This window comes from Amia ocellicauda, unplaced genomic scaffold (genome assembly GCF_036373705.1).
Source record: "Amia ocellicauda isolate fAmiCal2 unplaced genomic scaffold, fAmiCal2.hap1 HAP1_SCAFFOLD_32, whole genome shotgun sequence".
Classification (NCBI taxonomy): domain Eukaryota; kingdom Metazoa; phylum Chordata; class Actinopteri; order Amiiformes; family Amiidae; genus Amia; species Amia ocellicauda.
This window is the reverse complement of record NW_027102887.1, coordinates 845,801-861,190: the sequence shown is the minus strand read 5'-3', so window position 1 is coordinate 861,190 and position 15,390 is coordinate 845,801. Positions and strand designations below refer to the sequence as shown.

The 15,390-nt window shown below is 46.2% G+C and overlaps 6 non-coding genes and 13 pseudogenes across 6 annotated transcripts; all 19 read right to left on the bottom strand.

Moving 5' to 3' along the window:
* Window positions 1–211: 211 nt before the first annotated feature.
* On the bottom strand, window positions 212–329 carry LOC136730585 (5S ribosomal RNA). The gene has a single exon (XR_010809379.1). It is a non-coding gene; the product is annotated as a 5S ribosomal RNA (ribosomal RNA).
* A 220-nt stretch (window positions 330–549) lies between these two features.
* Window positions 550–668, bottom strand: LOC136730657 (5S ribosomal RNA). Its single transcript, XR_010809441.1, has one exon. It is a non-coding gene; the product is annotated as a 5S ribosomal RNA (ribosomal RNA).
* Window positions 669–877: 209 nt separating this feature from the next.
* LOC136730736 (uncharacterized) lies at window positions 878–996 on the bottom strand (annotated as a pseudogene).
* A 216-nt stretch (window positions 997–1,212) lies between these two features.
* Window positions 1,213–1,331, bottom strand: LOC136730503 (uncharacterized; annotated as a pseudogene).
* A 210-nt stretch (window positions 1,332–1,541) lies between these two features.
* Window positions 1,542–1,659, bottom strand: LOC136730535 (5S ribosomal RNA). Its single transcript, XR_010809329.1, has one exon. It is a non-coding gene; the product is annotated as a 5S ribosomal RNA (ribosomal RNA).
* A 219-nt stretch (window positions 1,660–1,878) lies between these two features.
* On the bottom strand, window positions 1,879–1,997 carry LOC136731005 (uncharacterized; annotated as a pseudogene).
* Window positions 1,998–2,218: 221 nt separating this feature from the next.
* On the bottom strand, window positions 2,219–2,337 carry LOC136730525 (uncharacterized; annotated as a pseudogene).
* Window positions 2,338–2,552: 215 nt separating this feature from the next.
* Window positions 2,553–2,671, bottom strand: LOC136730723 (uncharacterized; annotated as a pseudogene).
* Window positions 2,672–2,886: 215 nt separating this feature from the next.
* Window positions 2,887–3,005, bottom strand: LOC136730463 (uncharacterized; annotated as a pseudogene).
* Window positions 3,006–3,225: 220 nt separating this feature from the next.
* On the bottom strand, window positions 3,226–3,344 carry LOC136730956 (5S ribosomal RNA). Its single transcript, XR_010809470.1, has one exon. It is a non-coding gene; the product is annotated as a 5S ribosomal RNA (ribosomal RNA).
* A 223-nt stretch (window positions 3,345–3,567) lies between these two features.
* On the bottom strand, window positions 3,568–3,686 carry LOC136730745 (uncharacterized; annotated as a pseudogene).
* Window positions 3,687–3,910: 224 nt separating this feature from the next.
* Window positions 3,911–4,029, bottom strand: LOC136730944 (5S ribosomal RNA). The gene has a single exon (XR_010809469.1). It is a non-coding gene; the product is annotated as a 5S ribosomal RNA (ribosomal RNA).
* Window positions 4,030–4,253: 224 nt separating this feature from the next.
* On the bottom strand, window positions 4,254–4,372 carry LOC136730983 (uncharacterized; annotated as a pseudogene).
* A 558-nt stretch (window positions 4,373–4,930) lies between these two features.
* Window positions 4,931–5,048, bottom strand: LOC136730672 (uncharacterized; annotated as a pseudogene).
* A 210-nt stretch (window positions 5,049–5,258) lies between these two features.
* LOC136730572 (5S ribosomal RNA) lies at window positions 5,259–5,377 on the bottom strand. The gene has a single exon (XR_010809366.1). It is a non-coding gene; the product is annotated as a 5S ribosomal RNA (ribosomal RNA).
* Window positions 5,378–5,592: 215 nt separating this feature from the next.
* Window positions 5,593–5,711, bottom strand: LOC136730839 (uncharacterized; annotated as a pseudogene).
* Window positions 5,712–5,930: 219 nt separating this feature from the next.
* Window positions 5,931–6,049, bottom strand: LOC136730506 (uncharacterized; annotated as a pseudogene).
* Window positions 6,050–6,259: 210 nt separating this feature from the next.
* On the bottom strand, window positions 6,260–6,378 carry LOC136730786 (uncharacterized; annotated as a pseudogene).
* A 215-nt stretch (window positions 6,379–6,593) lies between these two features.
* Window positions 6,594–6,712, bottom strand: LOC136730510 (uncharacterized; annotated as a pseudogene).
* Window positions 6,713–15,390: the final 8,678 nt, after the last annotated feature.

Sequence of the window (15,390 nt, the reverse complement as noted above, 5' to 3'; positions counted from 1 at the left end):
GGCCCGGCTGCATGATGTCTCTTTAAGGCTGGCGGGTATTGACGGAACTTCAAGCAAAAAAAAAAAGAAAAAAGAAAAATGGAGGGAAAAATATCAGTGCAGCAAAGGGTTTTGAAAGTAGCCGGGTACGTGTACAATTCTTCAATAATATCTCCTACAGACTGAAAGAGAGTATTAAGAGCTATGATGAAGTTACCCAGGAGACGTAAAAAGCTTGCAGCACCTGGTATTTCCAGGAGGTCACCCATCCAAGTACTGACCAGGCCCTGCCCCGTTAGCTTCCGAGATCTGACGAGATCGGGCGCGTTCAGGACGGTGTGGCCGCAAGCCAAGAGGCCTGGCTGCATGATGTCTCTTAAAGGCTGGCGGGTATTGATGGAACTTCCAGCAAAAAAAAAAAAAAAAAAAAATGGAAAATGGAGGGAAAAATATCAGTGCAGCAAAGGCTGTTGAAAGTAGCCGGGTACGTGTACAATACTTCAATTATATCTCCTCCAGACAGATAGAGAGTATTAAGAGCTACGATGAAGTTTCCCAGGAGACGTAAAAAGCTTGCAGCACCAGGTATTTCCAGGAGGTCTCCCATCCAAGTACTGACCAGGCCCTGCCCCGCTTAGCTTCCGAGATCTGATGAGATCGGGCGCGTTCAGGACGGTGTGGCCGCAAGCCGAGATTCCTGGCTGCACGATGTCTCTTAAAGGCTGGCGGGTATTGACGGAACTGCCAGCAAAAAAAAAAAGAAAAATAGAGGGAAATATACCAGTGCAGCAAAGGGTGTTGAAAGTAGCCGGGTACGTGTACAATTCTTCAATTATATCTCCTGGAGACAGAAAGAGAGTATTAAGAGCTACGATGAAGTTACCCAGGAGACGTAAAAAGCTTGCAGCACCTGGTATTTCCAGGAGGTCTCCCATCCAAGTACTGACCAGGCCCTGCCCCGTTTAGCTTCCGAGATGTAACGAGATCGGGCGCATTCAGGACGGTGTGGCCACAAGCCGAAAGGCCTGGCTGCATGATGTCTCTTAAAGGTTGGCGGGTATTGACGGAACTTCCAGCAAAAAAAAAAAAAAAAAAAGAAAAATGGATGGAAAAATATCAGTGCAGCAAATGGTGTTGACAGTAGCTGGGTACGTGTACAATACTTCAATTATATCTCCTACAGACAGAGAGAGAGTATTAAGAGCTACGATAAAGTTACCCAGGAGACGTAAAAGCTTGCAGAACTAGGTATTTCCAGGAGGTCTCACTTTCATGTACTGACCAGGTCCTGCCCCGTTTAGCTTCCGAGATCTGACGAGATCGGGCGCGTTCAAGATGGTGTGGCCGCAAGCCGAGATGCCTGGCTGCATGATGTCTCTTAAAGGCTGGCGGGTATTGACGGAACTGCCAGCAAAAAAAAAAAAGAAAAATAGAGGAAAATATACCAGTGCAGCAAAGGGTGTTGAAAGTAGCCGGGTACGTGTACAATTCTTCAATTATATCTCCTGGAGACAGAAAGAGAGTATTAAGAGCTACGATGAAGTTACCCAGGAGACGTAAAAAGCTTGCAGCACCTGGTATTTCCAGGAGGTCACCCATCCAAGTACTGACCAGGCCCTGCCCCGTTAGCTTCCGAGATCTGATGAGATCGGGCGCGTTCAGGACGGTGTGGCCGCAAGCCAAGAGGCCTGGCTGCATGATGTCTCTTAAAGGCTGGCGGGTATTGACGAACTTCCAGCAAAAAAAAAAAAAAAAAAAAATGGAAAATGGAGGGAAAAATATCAGTGCAGCAAAGGCTGTTGAAAGTAGCCGGGTACGTGTACAATACTTCAATTATATCTCCTCCAGACAGATAGGGAGTATTAAGAGCTACGATGAAGTTTCCCAGTAGACGTAAAAAGCTTGCAGTACCAGGTATTTCCAGGAGGTCTCCCATCCAAGTACTGACGAGTCCCTGCCCCGTTTAGCTTCCGAGATCTGACGAAATCGGGCGTGTTCAGGACGGTGTGGCCACAAGCCAAAAAGCCGGGCTGCATGATGTCTCTTAAAGGCTGGCGGGTATTGACGGAACTTCCAGCAAAAAATAAAAAATAAATAAATAGAAAAATGGAGGGAAAAATATCAGTGCAGGACAGGGTGTTGAAAGTAGCCGGGTACATGTACAATTCTTCAATTATATCTCCTCCAGACTGAATGAGAGTATTAAGAGCTACGCTGAAGTTACCCAGGAGATGTAAAAAGCTTTCAGCACCTGGTATTTCCAGGAGGTCAACCATCCAATTACTGACCAGGCCCTGCCCAGTTTTTCTTCCGAGATCTGACGAGATCTTGCGTCTTCAGGACGGTGTGGCCTCAAGCCAAGAGGCCTGGCTGCATGATGTCTCTTAAAGGCTGGAGGGTATTGATGGAACTTCCAGCAAGAAACAAAAGAAAAAAGAAAAATGGAGGGAAAAATATCAGTGCAGCAAAGCGTGTTGAAGGTAGCCGGGTACGTGTACAATTCTTCAATTATATCTCCTCCAGACAGATAGAGAGTATTAAGAGCTACGATAAAGTTACCCAGGAGACGTAAAAGCTTGCAGCACCAGGTATTTCCAGGAGGTCTCACATTCAAGTACTGACCAGGTCCTGCCCCGTTTAGCTTCCGAGATCTGACGAGATCGGGCGCGTTCAGGACGGTGTGGCCGCAAGCCGAGATGTCTGGCTGCATGATGTCTCTTAAAGGCTGGCGTGTATTGACGGAATTTCCAGCAAAAAAAAAAAAAAAAAAGAAAAATGGATGGAAAAATATCAGTGCAGGAAAGGGTGTTGAAAGTAGCCGGGTACGTGTACAATTCTTCAAATATATCTCCTCCAGACAGATAGAGAGTATTAAGAGCTACGATAAAGTTACCCAGGAGACGTAAAAGCTTGCAGCACCAGGTATTTCCAGGAGGTCTCACATTCATGTACTGACCAGGTCCTGCCCCTTTTAGCTTCCAAGATCTGACGAGATCGGGCGAGTTCAGGATGGTGTGGCCGCAAGCCGAGATGCCTGGCTGCATGATGTCTCTTAAAGGCTGGCGGGTATTGACGGAATTTCCAGCAAAAAAAAAAAAAAAAAAAATAGAAAACTGGAGGGAAAAATATCAGTGCAGGAAAGGGTGTTGAAAGTAGCCGGGTACGTGTACAATTCTTCAATTATATCTCCTGGAGACAGAAAGAGAGTATTAAGAGCTACGATGAAGTTACCCAGGAGACGTAAAAAGCTTGCAGCACCTGGTATTTCTAGGAGGTCTCCCATCCAAGTACTGACCAGGCCCTGCCCCGTTTAGCTTCCGAGATCTGACGAGATCGGGCGCATTCAGGACGGTGTGGCCACAAGCCGAAAGGCCTGGCTGCATGATGTCTCTTAAAGGTTGGCGGGTATTGACAGAACTTCCAGCAAAAAAAAAAAAAAAAAAAAAAAAAAGAAAAATGGATGGAAAAATATCAGTGCAGCAAAGGGTGTTGACAGTAGCTGGGTACGTGTACAATTCTTCAATTATATCTCCTCCAGACAGAAAGAAAGAACTAAAAGCTACGATAAAGTTACCCAGGAGACGTAAAATCTTGCAGCACCAGGTATTTCCAGGAGGTCTCCCATTCAAGTACTGACCAGGTCCTGCCCCGTTTAGCTTCCGAGATCTTACGAGATCGGGCGCATTCAGGACGGTGTGGCCACAAGCCGAAAGGCCTGGCTGCATGATGTCTCTTAAAGGTTGGCGGGTATTGACGGAACTTCCAGCAAAAAAAAAAAAGAAAAAAAGAAAAAAGAAAAATGGATGGAAAAATATCAGTGCAGCAAAGGGTGTTGACAGTAGCTGGATACGTGTACAATACTTCAATTATATCTCCTCCAGACAGAGAGAGAGTATTGAGAGCTACGATAAAGTTACCCAGGAGACGTAAAAGCTTGCAGCACCTGGTATTTCTAGGAGGTCTCCCATCCAAGTACTGACCAGGCCCTGCCCCGTTTAGCTTCCGAGATCTGACGAGATCGGGCGCATTCAGGACGGTGTGGCCACAAGCCGAAAGGCCTGGCTGCATGATGTCTCTTAAAGGTTGGCGGGTATTGACAGAACTTCCAGCAAAAAAAAAAAAAAAAAAAAAAAAAAAGAAAAATGGATGGAAAAATATCAGTGCAGCAAAGGGTGTTGACAGTAGCTGGGTACGTGTACAATTCTTCAATTATATCTCCTCCAGACAGAAAGAAAGAACTAAGAGCTACGATAAAGTTACCCAGGAGACGTAAAATCTTGCAGCACCAGGTATTTCCAGGAGGTCTCCCATCCAAGTACTGACCAGGTCCTGCCCCGTTTAGCTGCCAAAATCTTACGAGATCGGGCGCAATCAGGACGGTGTGGCCACAAGCCGAAAGGCCTGGCTGCATGATGTCTCTTAAAGGTTGGCGGGTATTGACGGAACTTCCAGCAAAAAAAAAAAAGAAAAAAAGAAAAAAGAAAAATGGATGGAAAAATATCAGTGCAGCAAAGGGTGTTGACAGTAGCTGGATACATGTACAATACTTCAATTATATCTCCTCCAGACAGAGAGAGAGTATTGAGAGCTACGATAAAGTTACCCAGGAGACGTAAAAGCTTGCAGCACTAGGTATTTCCAGGAGGTCTCACATTCAAGTACTGACCAGGTCCTGCCCGTTTAGCTTCCGAGATCTGACAATATCATGCGCGTTCAGGACGGTGTGGCCACAAGCCGAAAGGCCCGGCTGCATGATGTCTCTTTAAGGCTGGCGGGTATTGACGGAACTTCAAGCAAAAAAAAAAAGAAAAAAGAAAAATGGAGGGAAAAATATCAGTGCAGCAAAGGGTTTTGAAAGTAGCCGGGTACGTGTACAATTCTTCAATAATATCTCCTACAGACTGAAAGAGAGTATTAAGAGCTATGATGAAGTTACCCAGGAGACGTAAAAAGCTTGCAGCACCTGGTATTTCCAGGAGGTCACCCATCCAAGTACTGACCAGGCCCTGCCCCGTTAGCTTCCGAGATCTGACGAGATCGGGCGCGTTCAGGACGGTGTGGTCGCAAGCCAAGAGGCCTGGCTGCATGATGTCTCTTAAAGGCTGGCGGGTATTGACGGAACTGCCACCAAAAAAAAAAAAGAAAAATAGAGGGAAATATACCAGTGCAGCAAAGGGTGTTGAAAGTAGCCGGGTACGTGTACAATTCTTCAATTATATCTCCTGGAGACAGAAAGAGAGTATTAAGAGCTACGATGAAGTTACCCAGGAGACGTAAAAAGCTTGCAGCACCTGGTATTTCTAGGAGGTCTCCCATCCAAGTACTGACCAGGCCCTGCCCCATTTAGCTTCCGAGATCTGACGAGATCGGGCGCATTCAGGACGGTGTGGCCGCAAGCCAAGAGGCCTGGCTGCATGATGTCTCTTAAAGGTTGGCGGGTATTGACGGAACTTCCAGCAAAAAAAAAAAAAAAAAAGAAAAATGGATGGAAAAATATCAGTGCAGCAAATGGTGTTGACAGTAGCTGGGTACGTGTACAATACTTCAATTATATCTCCTCCAGACAGATAGAGAGAATTAAGAGCTACGATAAAGTTACCCAGGAGACGTAAAAGCTTGCAGCACCAGGTATTTCCAGGAGGTCTCACATTCATGTACTGACCAGGTCCTGCCCCGTTTAGCTTCCGAGATCTGACGAGATCGGGCGCGTTCAGGATGGTGTGGCCGCAAGCCGAGATGCCTGGCTGCATGATGTCTCTTAAAGGCTGGCGGGTATTGACGGAATTTCCAGCAAAAAAAAAAAAAAATATATAGAAAAATGGAGGGAAAAATATCAGTGCAGGAAAGGGTGTTGAAAGTAGCCGGGTACGTGTACAATTCTTCAATTATGTCTTCTCCAGACAGAAAGAGAGTATTAAGAGCTACGATGAAGTTCCCCAGGAGACGTAAAAAGCTGGCAGCACCTGGTATTTCCAGGAGATCTCCCATCGAAGTACTGACCAGGCCCTGCCCCGTTTAGTTTCCGAGATCTGACGAGATCGGGCGCGTTCAGGACTTTGTGTCCGCAAGCCGAGAGGCCTGGCTGCATGATGTCTCTTAAAGGTTGGCGGGTATTGACGGAACTTCCAGCAAAAAAAAAAAAAGAAAAATGGATGGAAAAATATCAGTGCAGCAAAGGGTGTTGAAAGTAGCCGGGTACATGTACAATTCTTCAATTATATCTCCTGCAGACTGAAAGAGAGTATTAAGAGCTACGATGAAGTTACCCAGGAGACGAAAAAGCTAGCAGCACCTGGTATTTCCAGGAGGTCTCCCATCAAAGTACTGACCAGGCCCTGCCCCGTTTAGCTTCCGAGATCTGACGAGATCGGGCGCGTTCAGGCCGGTGTGGCCTCAAGCCGAGAGGCCTGGCTGCATGATGTCTCTTAAAGGCTGGAGGTTATTGACGGAACTTCCAGCAAAATAAAAAAGAAAAAAGAAAAATGGAGGGAAAAATATCAGTGCAGCAAAGGGTGTTGAAAGTAGCCGGGTATGTGTACAATTCTTCAATTATATCTCCTCCAGACAGAAAGAGAGTATTTAGAGCTACGATAAAGTTACCCAGGAGACGAAATAACTTGCAGCACCTGATATCTCCAGGAGGTCACCCATCCAAGTACTGACGAACCCTTGCCCCGTTTAGCTTCCGAGATCTGATGAGATTGGGCGCGTTCAGGACGGTGTGGCCGCAAGCCAAGAGGCCTGGCTGCATGATGTCTCTTAAAGGCTGACGGGTATTGACGGAACTTCCAGCAAAAAAAAAATGGATAAAGAAAAATGGAGGGAAAAATATCAGTGCAGCAATGGGTGTTGAAAGTAGCCGGGTACGTGTACAATACTTCAATTATATCTCCTCCAGACAGAAAGAGAGTATTAAGAGCTACGATGAACTCACCTAAAGGATTATTAGGAACACCATACTAATACTGTGTTTGACCCTCTTTCGCCTTCAGAACTGCTTTAATTCTACATGGCATTGATTCAACAAGGTGCTGAAAGCATTCTTTAGAAATGTTGGCCCATATTGATAGGATAGCATCTTGCAGTTGATGGAGATTTGTGGGATGCACATCCAGGGCACGAAGCTCCCGTTCCACCACATCCCAAAGATGCTCTATTGGGTTGAGATCTGGTGACTGTGGGGGCCAGTTTAGTACAGTGAACTCATTGTCATGTTCAAGAAACCAATTTGAAATGATTCGACCTTTGTGACATGGTGCATTATCCTGCTGGAAGTAGCCATCAGAGGATGGGTACATGGTGGTCAAAAAGGGATGGACATGGTCAGAAACAATGCTCAGGTAGGCCGTAGCATTTAAACGATGCCCAATTGGCACTAAGGGGCCTAAAGTGTGCCAAGAAGACATCCCCCACACCATTACACCACCACCACCAGCCTGCACAGTGGTAACAAGACATGATGGATCCATGTTCTCATTCTGTTTACGCCAAATTCTGACTCTACCATCTGAATGTCTCACCTCTTTTTCCTATTTGTAGTGGAGATGAGTGGTACCCGGTGGGGTCTTCTGCTGTTGTAGCCCATCCGCCTCAAGGTTGTACGTGTTGTGGCTTCACAAATGCTTTGCTGCATACCTCGGTTGTAGCGAGTGGTTATTTCAGTCAAAGTTGCTCTTCTATCAGCTTGAATCAGTCGGCCCATTCTCCTCTGACCTCTAGCATCAACAAGGCATTTTCGCCCACAGGACTGCCGCATACTGGATGTTTTTCCCTTTTCACACCATTCTTTGTAAACCCTAGAAATGGTTGTGCGTGAAAATCCCAGTAACTGAGCAGATTGTGAAATACTCAGACCGGCCCGTCTGGCACCAACAACCATGCCACGCTCAAAATTGCTTAAATCACCTTTCATTCCCATTCAGACATTCAGTTTGGAGTTCAGGAGATTGTCTTGACCAGGACCACACCCCTAAATGCATTGAAGCAACTGCCATGTGATTGGTTGATTAGATAATTGCATTAATGAGAAATTGAACAGGTGTTCCTAATAATCCTTTAGGTGAGTGTATATGTATGTATGTTTATGTATGTCCAATTGCTTTGACAATACAAATGAAATGAATTGAGAGAGAGAGAGAGAGAGATTGAGAGGAATATGAGCTCCTAAAAAACATTTGTTTTTATACATAAGCGGATTTAATTTGTGATTTACAAATGAATATATAGCACTATAAACATACACAGAAGACATGGAATAGAAATTCAGAAGAAAAAGTATTCAAAAAATAATAATTTTAAGAGAAACACAAAAAGAAGAAAGCAGAGAGACAGTTCAGGAAGAAAAGTCAGAAAAGAAAAGCTGAAGACAAGAATTGGAGGTAAGAGACAAATAATTAAACAAAAAAATATGTATTAATAAAATAAATAAGCATTCTCAGTAGTTGACTCAGCCAATGAAAATGCAGAGCTCCGATTTGAATAGAGTGACAGTAGGAGAGAGCCCAACTGCCACTGAGACTGATAGAAATCTATCGAACAGCAGTCTGACTGCAGAGCTGCCTTTTTAAATCTGATACCCTGAAGACATTCGCTCTGCACAGGCTAAGAAGGACTACAAACAAGCTGTGATGAGAGCATCTCCTGAGACCCTCATCCTAGACTACACCGGTAAAGGAGAAAACAGGGTCAAGAACAATCTACTGTTCTACACCGCCTTTCACAAAACCCTGTGCCAGACATACCCCAATAACAACAAGAGGGGCATTAGCAGAGGCAGGCAGATCTCAGTGCTGGTAGAGAAAGACACAGACAGTGTGATGCTCACTTTTAATGTATACCACAACGGGACCATCATGGTGCAGGGCAGCGAGAGCAGCCTGGACCAATTAGCTCTCGGCTTCCACACCTCAAAGCAGCAGACTGAGGTAGAGAAACAAGAGCCAGAGCCGGCCACCCTGCAGTCTGCCCCCAGCCACACGGAGCCAGACAGTGCCCCATCTCCCACAGACTGCCCCCCTGTCTCCCCAAAACTCTCCAGCAACATTAAAACACTAAAGGAATGCCTATCAGTGCTGGAGCTGGAGTTTGCGGAGTTCAGGGAGCAGACCTTGAGCACCCTGGCCCAGACCTCCTTGTGCGATCAGCTCCGGGATGAGATGCACAGACTAAAGATGCAGCACAAGGCTGAGATCCATGAGCTGAGAGCAGCAGTGAGAGACCTGGAGGAGCAGAGCCAAACCCTGAGGACGGAGCTGCGCAGAGCAAGGGAGGAGCTGACCAGGACACCCCAGCACAGCCAGCTAAGGAGCCTGCAGAGCCAGCTGGAGGAGCTAAGAGAGGAGCTACACATCACTGGAGCACAGAGACTGCACTGCACTGACCCCACAACACCTCCAACCCCTGACGCACCCACTGATCCACCCACACTCCCCACCACTCCTGACACACCCACTATCACCAGACCTGCCACTAATACACAACCCCCTGAAACGCCACTCCCCCAAAACACACCCGCTGCCCCCACCACTCCCGACGCAAACCCGGAGTGGCAGGTCAACGCAGAGGTGGTCATTCTGAGCGAATCCAATGGGAAGTTCCTGGTTGAGAGGCGCCTCTTCCCTGGGCGAAAAGTGAAAAAGCTTTGGTGCTCCACAGCACAGAGAGCCCTGGAGCTGCTCTCCAAGAGGAGGCTTTGCCAAGTCAAACACATCCTCATCCACACCGGCACTAACGACCTGAGTGCCCGCAGGGGCGATGTGGCCTCAGCCCTGAGACAGGTAGCAACGAAAGCCACAGAGGAATTCCCAACTGCCAAAATTTCCATCTCCACACTGCTGCCCCGCACAGACGTGCCCCTGCACATCATCCAGGCCATCAACGCAGAAGTGTCCCGAAGATGTGCCCTCCTCCCCAACGTCCACCTGGCACACCACTGAGACATCCAGCCACATCACCTGTATGACCACGTCCACCTCAACAAGACGGGTGTGAGGATCATCTCAAAGGTCCTCAAGGACACAACCCTGGGCCGAAACCCCACACACCCCCACCTCGAGACCAGGAGCAACCCCCCCAGCCCCCGGCCACATCCCCAGCCACCGGCTCCACCCCAGCCCCAGCCCCTGAGACCCCGCGGCCCCATTCCCCACCCCCCCATCCCCAGAGGGCCCGTCCAGCACAGCAGAGCGGACAGCCGGGGACCAGCACAGCCACACAGCCACGCAGCAGCGGCTTCCAGAGCCTGGAGGCCCGATGCTGCCCAGCTGGCCCAGATAAGGCAACTCCTCAGTGTCATCTGTACCACACTGCTGAGTTAACTGAGCCTCAACACACATATATATGGTTGTGGAGATGGAGAGTAAGAAAAAATGTGATTTAATTATTCTGATATTTTGATGCAAAGATAAAATCTTTGTGTGATTATTATGTATATCCATATATAATTATTAATAGTAATATAATATCAGTTGTAGACCACAAATTAAACTTTCTTATGTAGAAGAGACAAGTATAATAAAATATATTAACATGTCCTTTAAAATAAGCAGTTGGAATATGCAGGGTTTACGCTCCTCAACTTTTGGAATGAAGAGCACAGGCCCTGAACTGATCAACACTGTAAATAGTTCAGATGTTTTCATTCTTGTAGAGACTTGGTGCTGTGCAGATATGTCTATACACTGGATGGATACAATGGATACAGGGAGCTGATTGTGCCCTCCTATAAAAAACCCAAAGTCAGGTGTGGCAGGGCCTCGTGGGGGATTATCGTGTGGTACAGGGAGGAGCTCCGAGCAGCCCTATGCCCAGTACAGAGAGGAGACACACACCTGTGGATGAAAATCAGAAAAGACACCCTACAAAATAACACAGATATATACCTATGTGCAATTTATATGCCACCCGCAGACTCCCCCTACTATAATGAGGAAGGCTTTCATGAGCTTCAAAACGAAATCTGCCACTTCCAGACCCTGGGCTCTGTACTGCTGTGTGGCGATCTCAATGCCAGGACTGGCAGAGAGATGGACTACATCAATACAGAGGGGAACACACACCTGTTCGGAGACTCCCCGCTGTGCCACACACACACCTCCACACTGACACAGCCACGACAGCGTGGTAAACAAGAGCAGGAAGCAGGTAGTGCGCCTATGTAAAAGCCTGGGTCTATATATCATCAATGGCAGGACCAGGGGGTACTCTCTGGGGAGATTCACATACTGCTCGGCTCTGGGCAGCAGTGTGGTGGACTACGCCATAACTGACCTGGACCCACAAGCCAACAATGCGTTTGTAGTCAGACAACAATCTCCACTATCAGACCACAGCCAAATAACACTTTACCTAAAAAGATCAGCGCAGCCACAAGTCAGAGCCAAACTTCCCACAAAACTGGTCTCCCTGCCACCCAGTTAGAGATGGTCAGAGCCCAGCACAGAGAACTACACAAGAGCCCTGAATAGTGATGAGATTGAAAACATGTTAGACAGATATCAATCCTCACACTATCAAATAAACCAAAACGGAATAAACTCAGCCACCAAAACACTGAATGAAATATTTGAGAGACTGGCTTTAAAATCAAACATTAAAACAATTAAAAACCAAAATATGAAATCGTCTAAAAGAAAAAAAGAACAGTGGTGTGACCAGGAGTGTGAAACTTCTAGGAAACACCTGAGACATCTCTCCAACACTAAACACAGAGAGCCCGACAACCAGGAGGCTCGCCTCAGCTACTGCCAGGCCCTGCGGCACTACAAGCAACTCCTCAGTAAGAAAAAAGACCACTATATGGGCAGAATAAATACCCCAAAAACAAAAAATGAAATACCAATTCAAAATGGAGAAATCTGGAAAACACACTTTGAAAAACTTTACCAAAATGTTGAAAACAATCCAAAGCCAGAACAGGTTAAAATATTAAAAAACCTAAATAAATTGGAAGAAATCATTAAGAATAACCAAAATCCCTTAGATAACCCATTTACAATACAGGAACTAAAACATCAACTCAAAATCCTCAAACCCAGGAAAGTCAGCGGCCCCGACAGCATCAGCCCTGAGATGCTGAAGCACAGCAGCCCGCAGCTGCAGGAGGCTCTGCTCAAACTCTTTAACCTGGTGCTGAGAGCCGGGTGTTTCCCTGAGGTCGGGAATCAAGGATTGATCACCCCGATTTTTAAAAGTGGAGACAAATTAGACCCCAATAACTACTGGGGCAGCTGTGTGAGCAGTAACCTGGGGAAGGTGTTCTGCAGTATCATCAACGCCCAGATACTGGCCTTCCTTACCAAGCACAGTGTCCTGAATAAGAGTCAGATTGGCTTCCTACCAAAACACCGCACAACCGATCATATTTACACTCTACACACCCTCATAAATAAATATACCCAAAACAATAAAGGAAAAATATTTGCCTGTTTTGTAGACTTTAGAAAGGCATTTGACTCAATCTGGCACAAGGGATTATTTTATAAACTTCTACAGAGTGGTGTAGGGGGTAAAGTTTATGACATCATTAAATCAATGTATTCTGAAAACAAATGCGGAGTTCAAATTGGCAACTCAAGAACAGAGTTCTTCACTCAGGGGCGGGGAGTGAGACAGGGCTGCAGTCTGAGTCCAACACTGTTCAACATCTACATCATCGAGTTGGCCACAGTGTTGGAGCAGTCTGACGCCCGCAGCCTAACTCTCCATGACACAGAGATCAAGTTCCTGCTCTACGCAGACGACCTGGTGCTGCTGTCGCCCACAGAGCAGGGGCTTCAGCAGAACCTGGCGCTGCTAGAGCAGTACTGTCAGAAATGGGCCCTGGCAGTCAATCTGGACAAGACCAGAGTTATGGTTTTCCAGAAAAAAGCCCCATCTCAGGGAAACAGGTACCGCTTCACTCTGGGCAGCACTGGATTAGAGCACTGCACCAGATACAACTACCTTGGCCTGACCATCAGTGCGTCAGGGAGCTTCAGCCTGGCTATAAACGCATTAAAAGACAAGGCACGCCGGGCATTTTATGCCATAAAGACACAATTTGGGAAAACAACAATACCAATAACTATTTGGATTAAAATATTAAACTCCATCATCCAACCAATCCTGCTATATGGGAGCGAAGTGTGGGGTCCCCTCATGAACCTCAATAACAGCAATTGGGACAAAAGCCCCATGGAAATATTGCACCTAGAATTTAATAAAAACATCTTACACGTACACAGAAACGCCCCCACGGCTCTGAGGCTCACAGAGCCCGAACACACAATGACCAAAACAACTACAATTGGGAAAATTGACATGTACCTGAAAAGCAAATACACAAAAGATTAGAGACACGAATTAGAATTACAAAACAAATTGGAATGCTACCGGGCCCTGAATAGAAACATTACATTGGCTGAATACTTAAAAATCCAAAATATAAAAGAGAGACAAAATCTAACTAAATACAGGCTCAGTGACCACAGCCTCGCCATTGAAAAAGGCCGCTACAGAAAATTCTGGGTTGCCAGAGAAGAGCGGCTGTGCAGCCAGTGTGACCTAGGGGAGGTCGAAACACAGGCGCATTTCCTGCTGTCCTGCCCTAAATACACAAAAATCAGGGAGACATACTTTAAAATATTAAAAATGCATATCCCTGAGTTCAGCATGATCCCCGATTGCTGCAAACTCCCCGTCCTGCTGGGAGAGGAGGAGCGCACTGCCTTCTTAGCAGCGCAATATGTATCCACCTGCCACAGCCTGCGAGACAGTGTGTAGACACCAGCCTGTGGCACTCCATTTGCAAAACAAAATAAAAACAGTGATTTTTCTGATGTCATGACACAAATTTTGATACAAACAACAAATATGGTTTATATCCTACTTAATTTTATTTCAATGTGTACTATATTTGTTCCACTGAATCTTGTATTGCAATGTTTTGTCTTGATTGATAGAACATTTGTATCTGCTTTGGCAATATTGTGATAGATCATGCCAATAAAGCACCTTTGAATTGAATTGAAATGAATTGACAGACAGACAGACAGACACACGCACACACACACACACACACACACACACACAGAGCCAGCCAGCCAGACAGCCAGCCAGCTCAGCCATGACATCACGAGCCTCTCTCAGCTGACTGCTATGACATCACAGAGCACGTACATTCCGTTGCTTGCCGTCTGTCAACCACTCAGTCACTGCCAGCCAGACTGGCTGGCTGGCTGGATGGGGGGGCTGCTTGCTGCTGCTGCGTATCTTAGCAAGCTAATTTGCCTGACCGGCCTTCCTACTCCTATGCCCAAATGCCCACCTAAGCCTCGTTTGTAATGCATGTCATTGTATTTCAAAAAGGAATCTGGAAATAGTAAACCTATTTTCTTTATTTGAATGTATTAAAGATCACATTTTATTACATTTTCTTTTTCTGTACTTCATTACATTATATTGAGATTCATAATTCTATTATTTATTTTCCGTATGTATGTATGTATGTATTATTGTATGGAAGGAAAGTTAGAAATGATTTTCTCAAACCTGTTTTTCTCTCTTGTATACTTAAGAAAGATAAGGTCAAGCTAGAAGGTCAGGAGGCCATAAGGTAGTTTGATTTCTGTTTGTTATTTACGATGAGAACCTTGGAGACAATGTCAAACGGTATGACCTACATGCCTGTTCCTTAAAACCATGTGTAGATCTATGAACTCTGTTCTATAATGAAATATGTTCTGCTTAGTTAGCCTTTAAGATAACATAGTAATGATTTTCTAGCATGTATGTATGTATGTATGTATGTCCAATTGCTTTGACAATACAAATGAATTGAATTGAGAGGGAGAGAGAGAGAGAGAGAGAGAGAGAGAGAGAGACAGAGAGAGAGACAGACAGACAGACAGACTGACAAACACAAACAGACACACACACACACACACACACACACACACACACACACACAGACACACACACAGCCAGCCAGCCAGCCAGCCAGCCAGCTCAGCGATGACATCACAAGCCTCTCTCAGCTGACTGCTATGACATCACAGAGCATGAACATTCCGTTGCTTGCCGTCTGTCAACCACTCAGTCACTGCTAGCCAGACTGGCTGGCTGGCTGGATGTGGGGGCTGCTTGCTGCTGCTGTGTACCTTAGCAAGCTTATTTGCTTGACCGGCCTTCCTACTCCTCTGCCCACATGCCCACCTATGCCCGATCTGCTGTTCACCTGGATCACAGCTCTGCCCCAACAAGGCAGATCCTCCCAAAAATGGTACAAAATGATCCACGTTCCCCTCCACAGAAAGCTTTAGCCCAAAATAAGGGACACATTCTGCCCAATATGTCAGCGCCAACCACAGCCTGAGGGACACAGTGGCACACGAGCACCGGCTGTAAATATAATGTAAATACTCGTTTGTAATG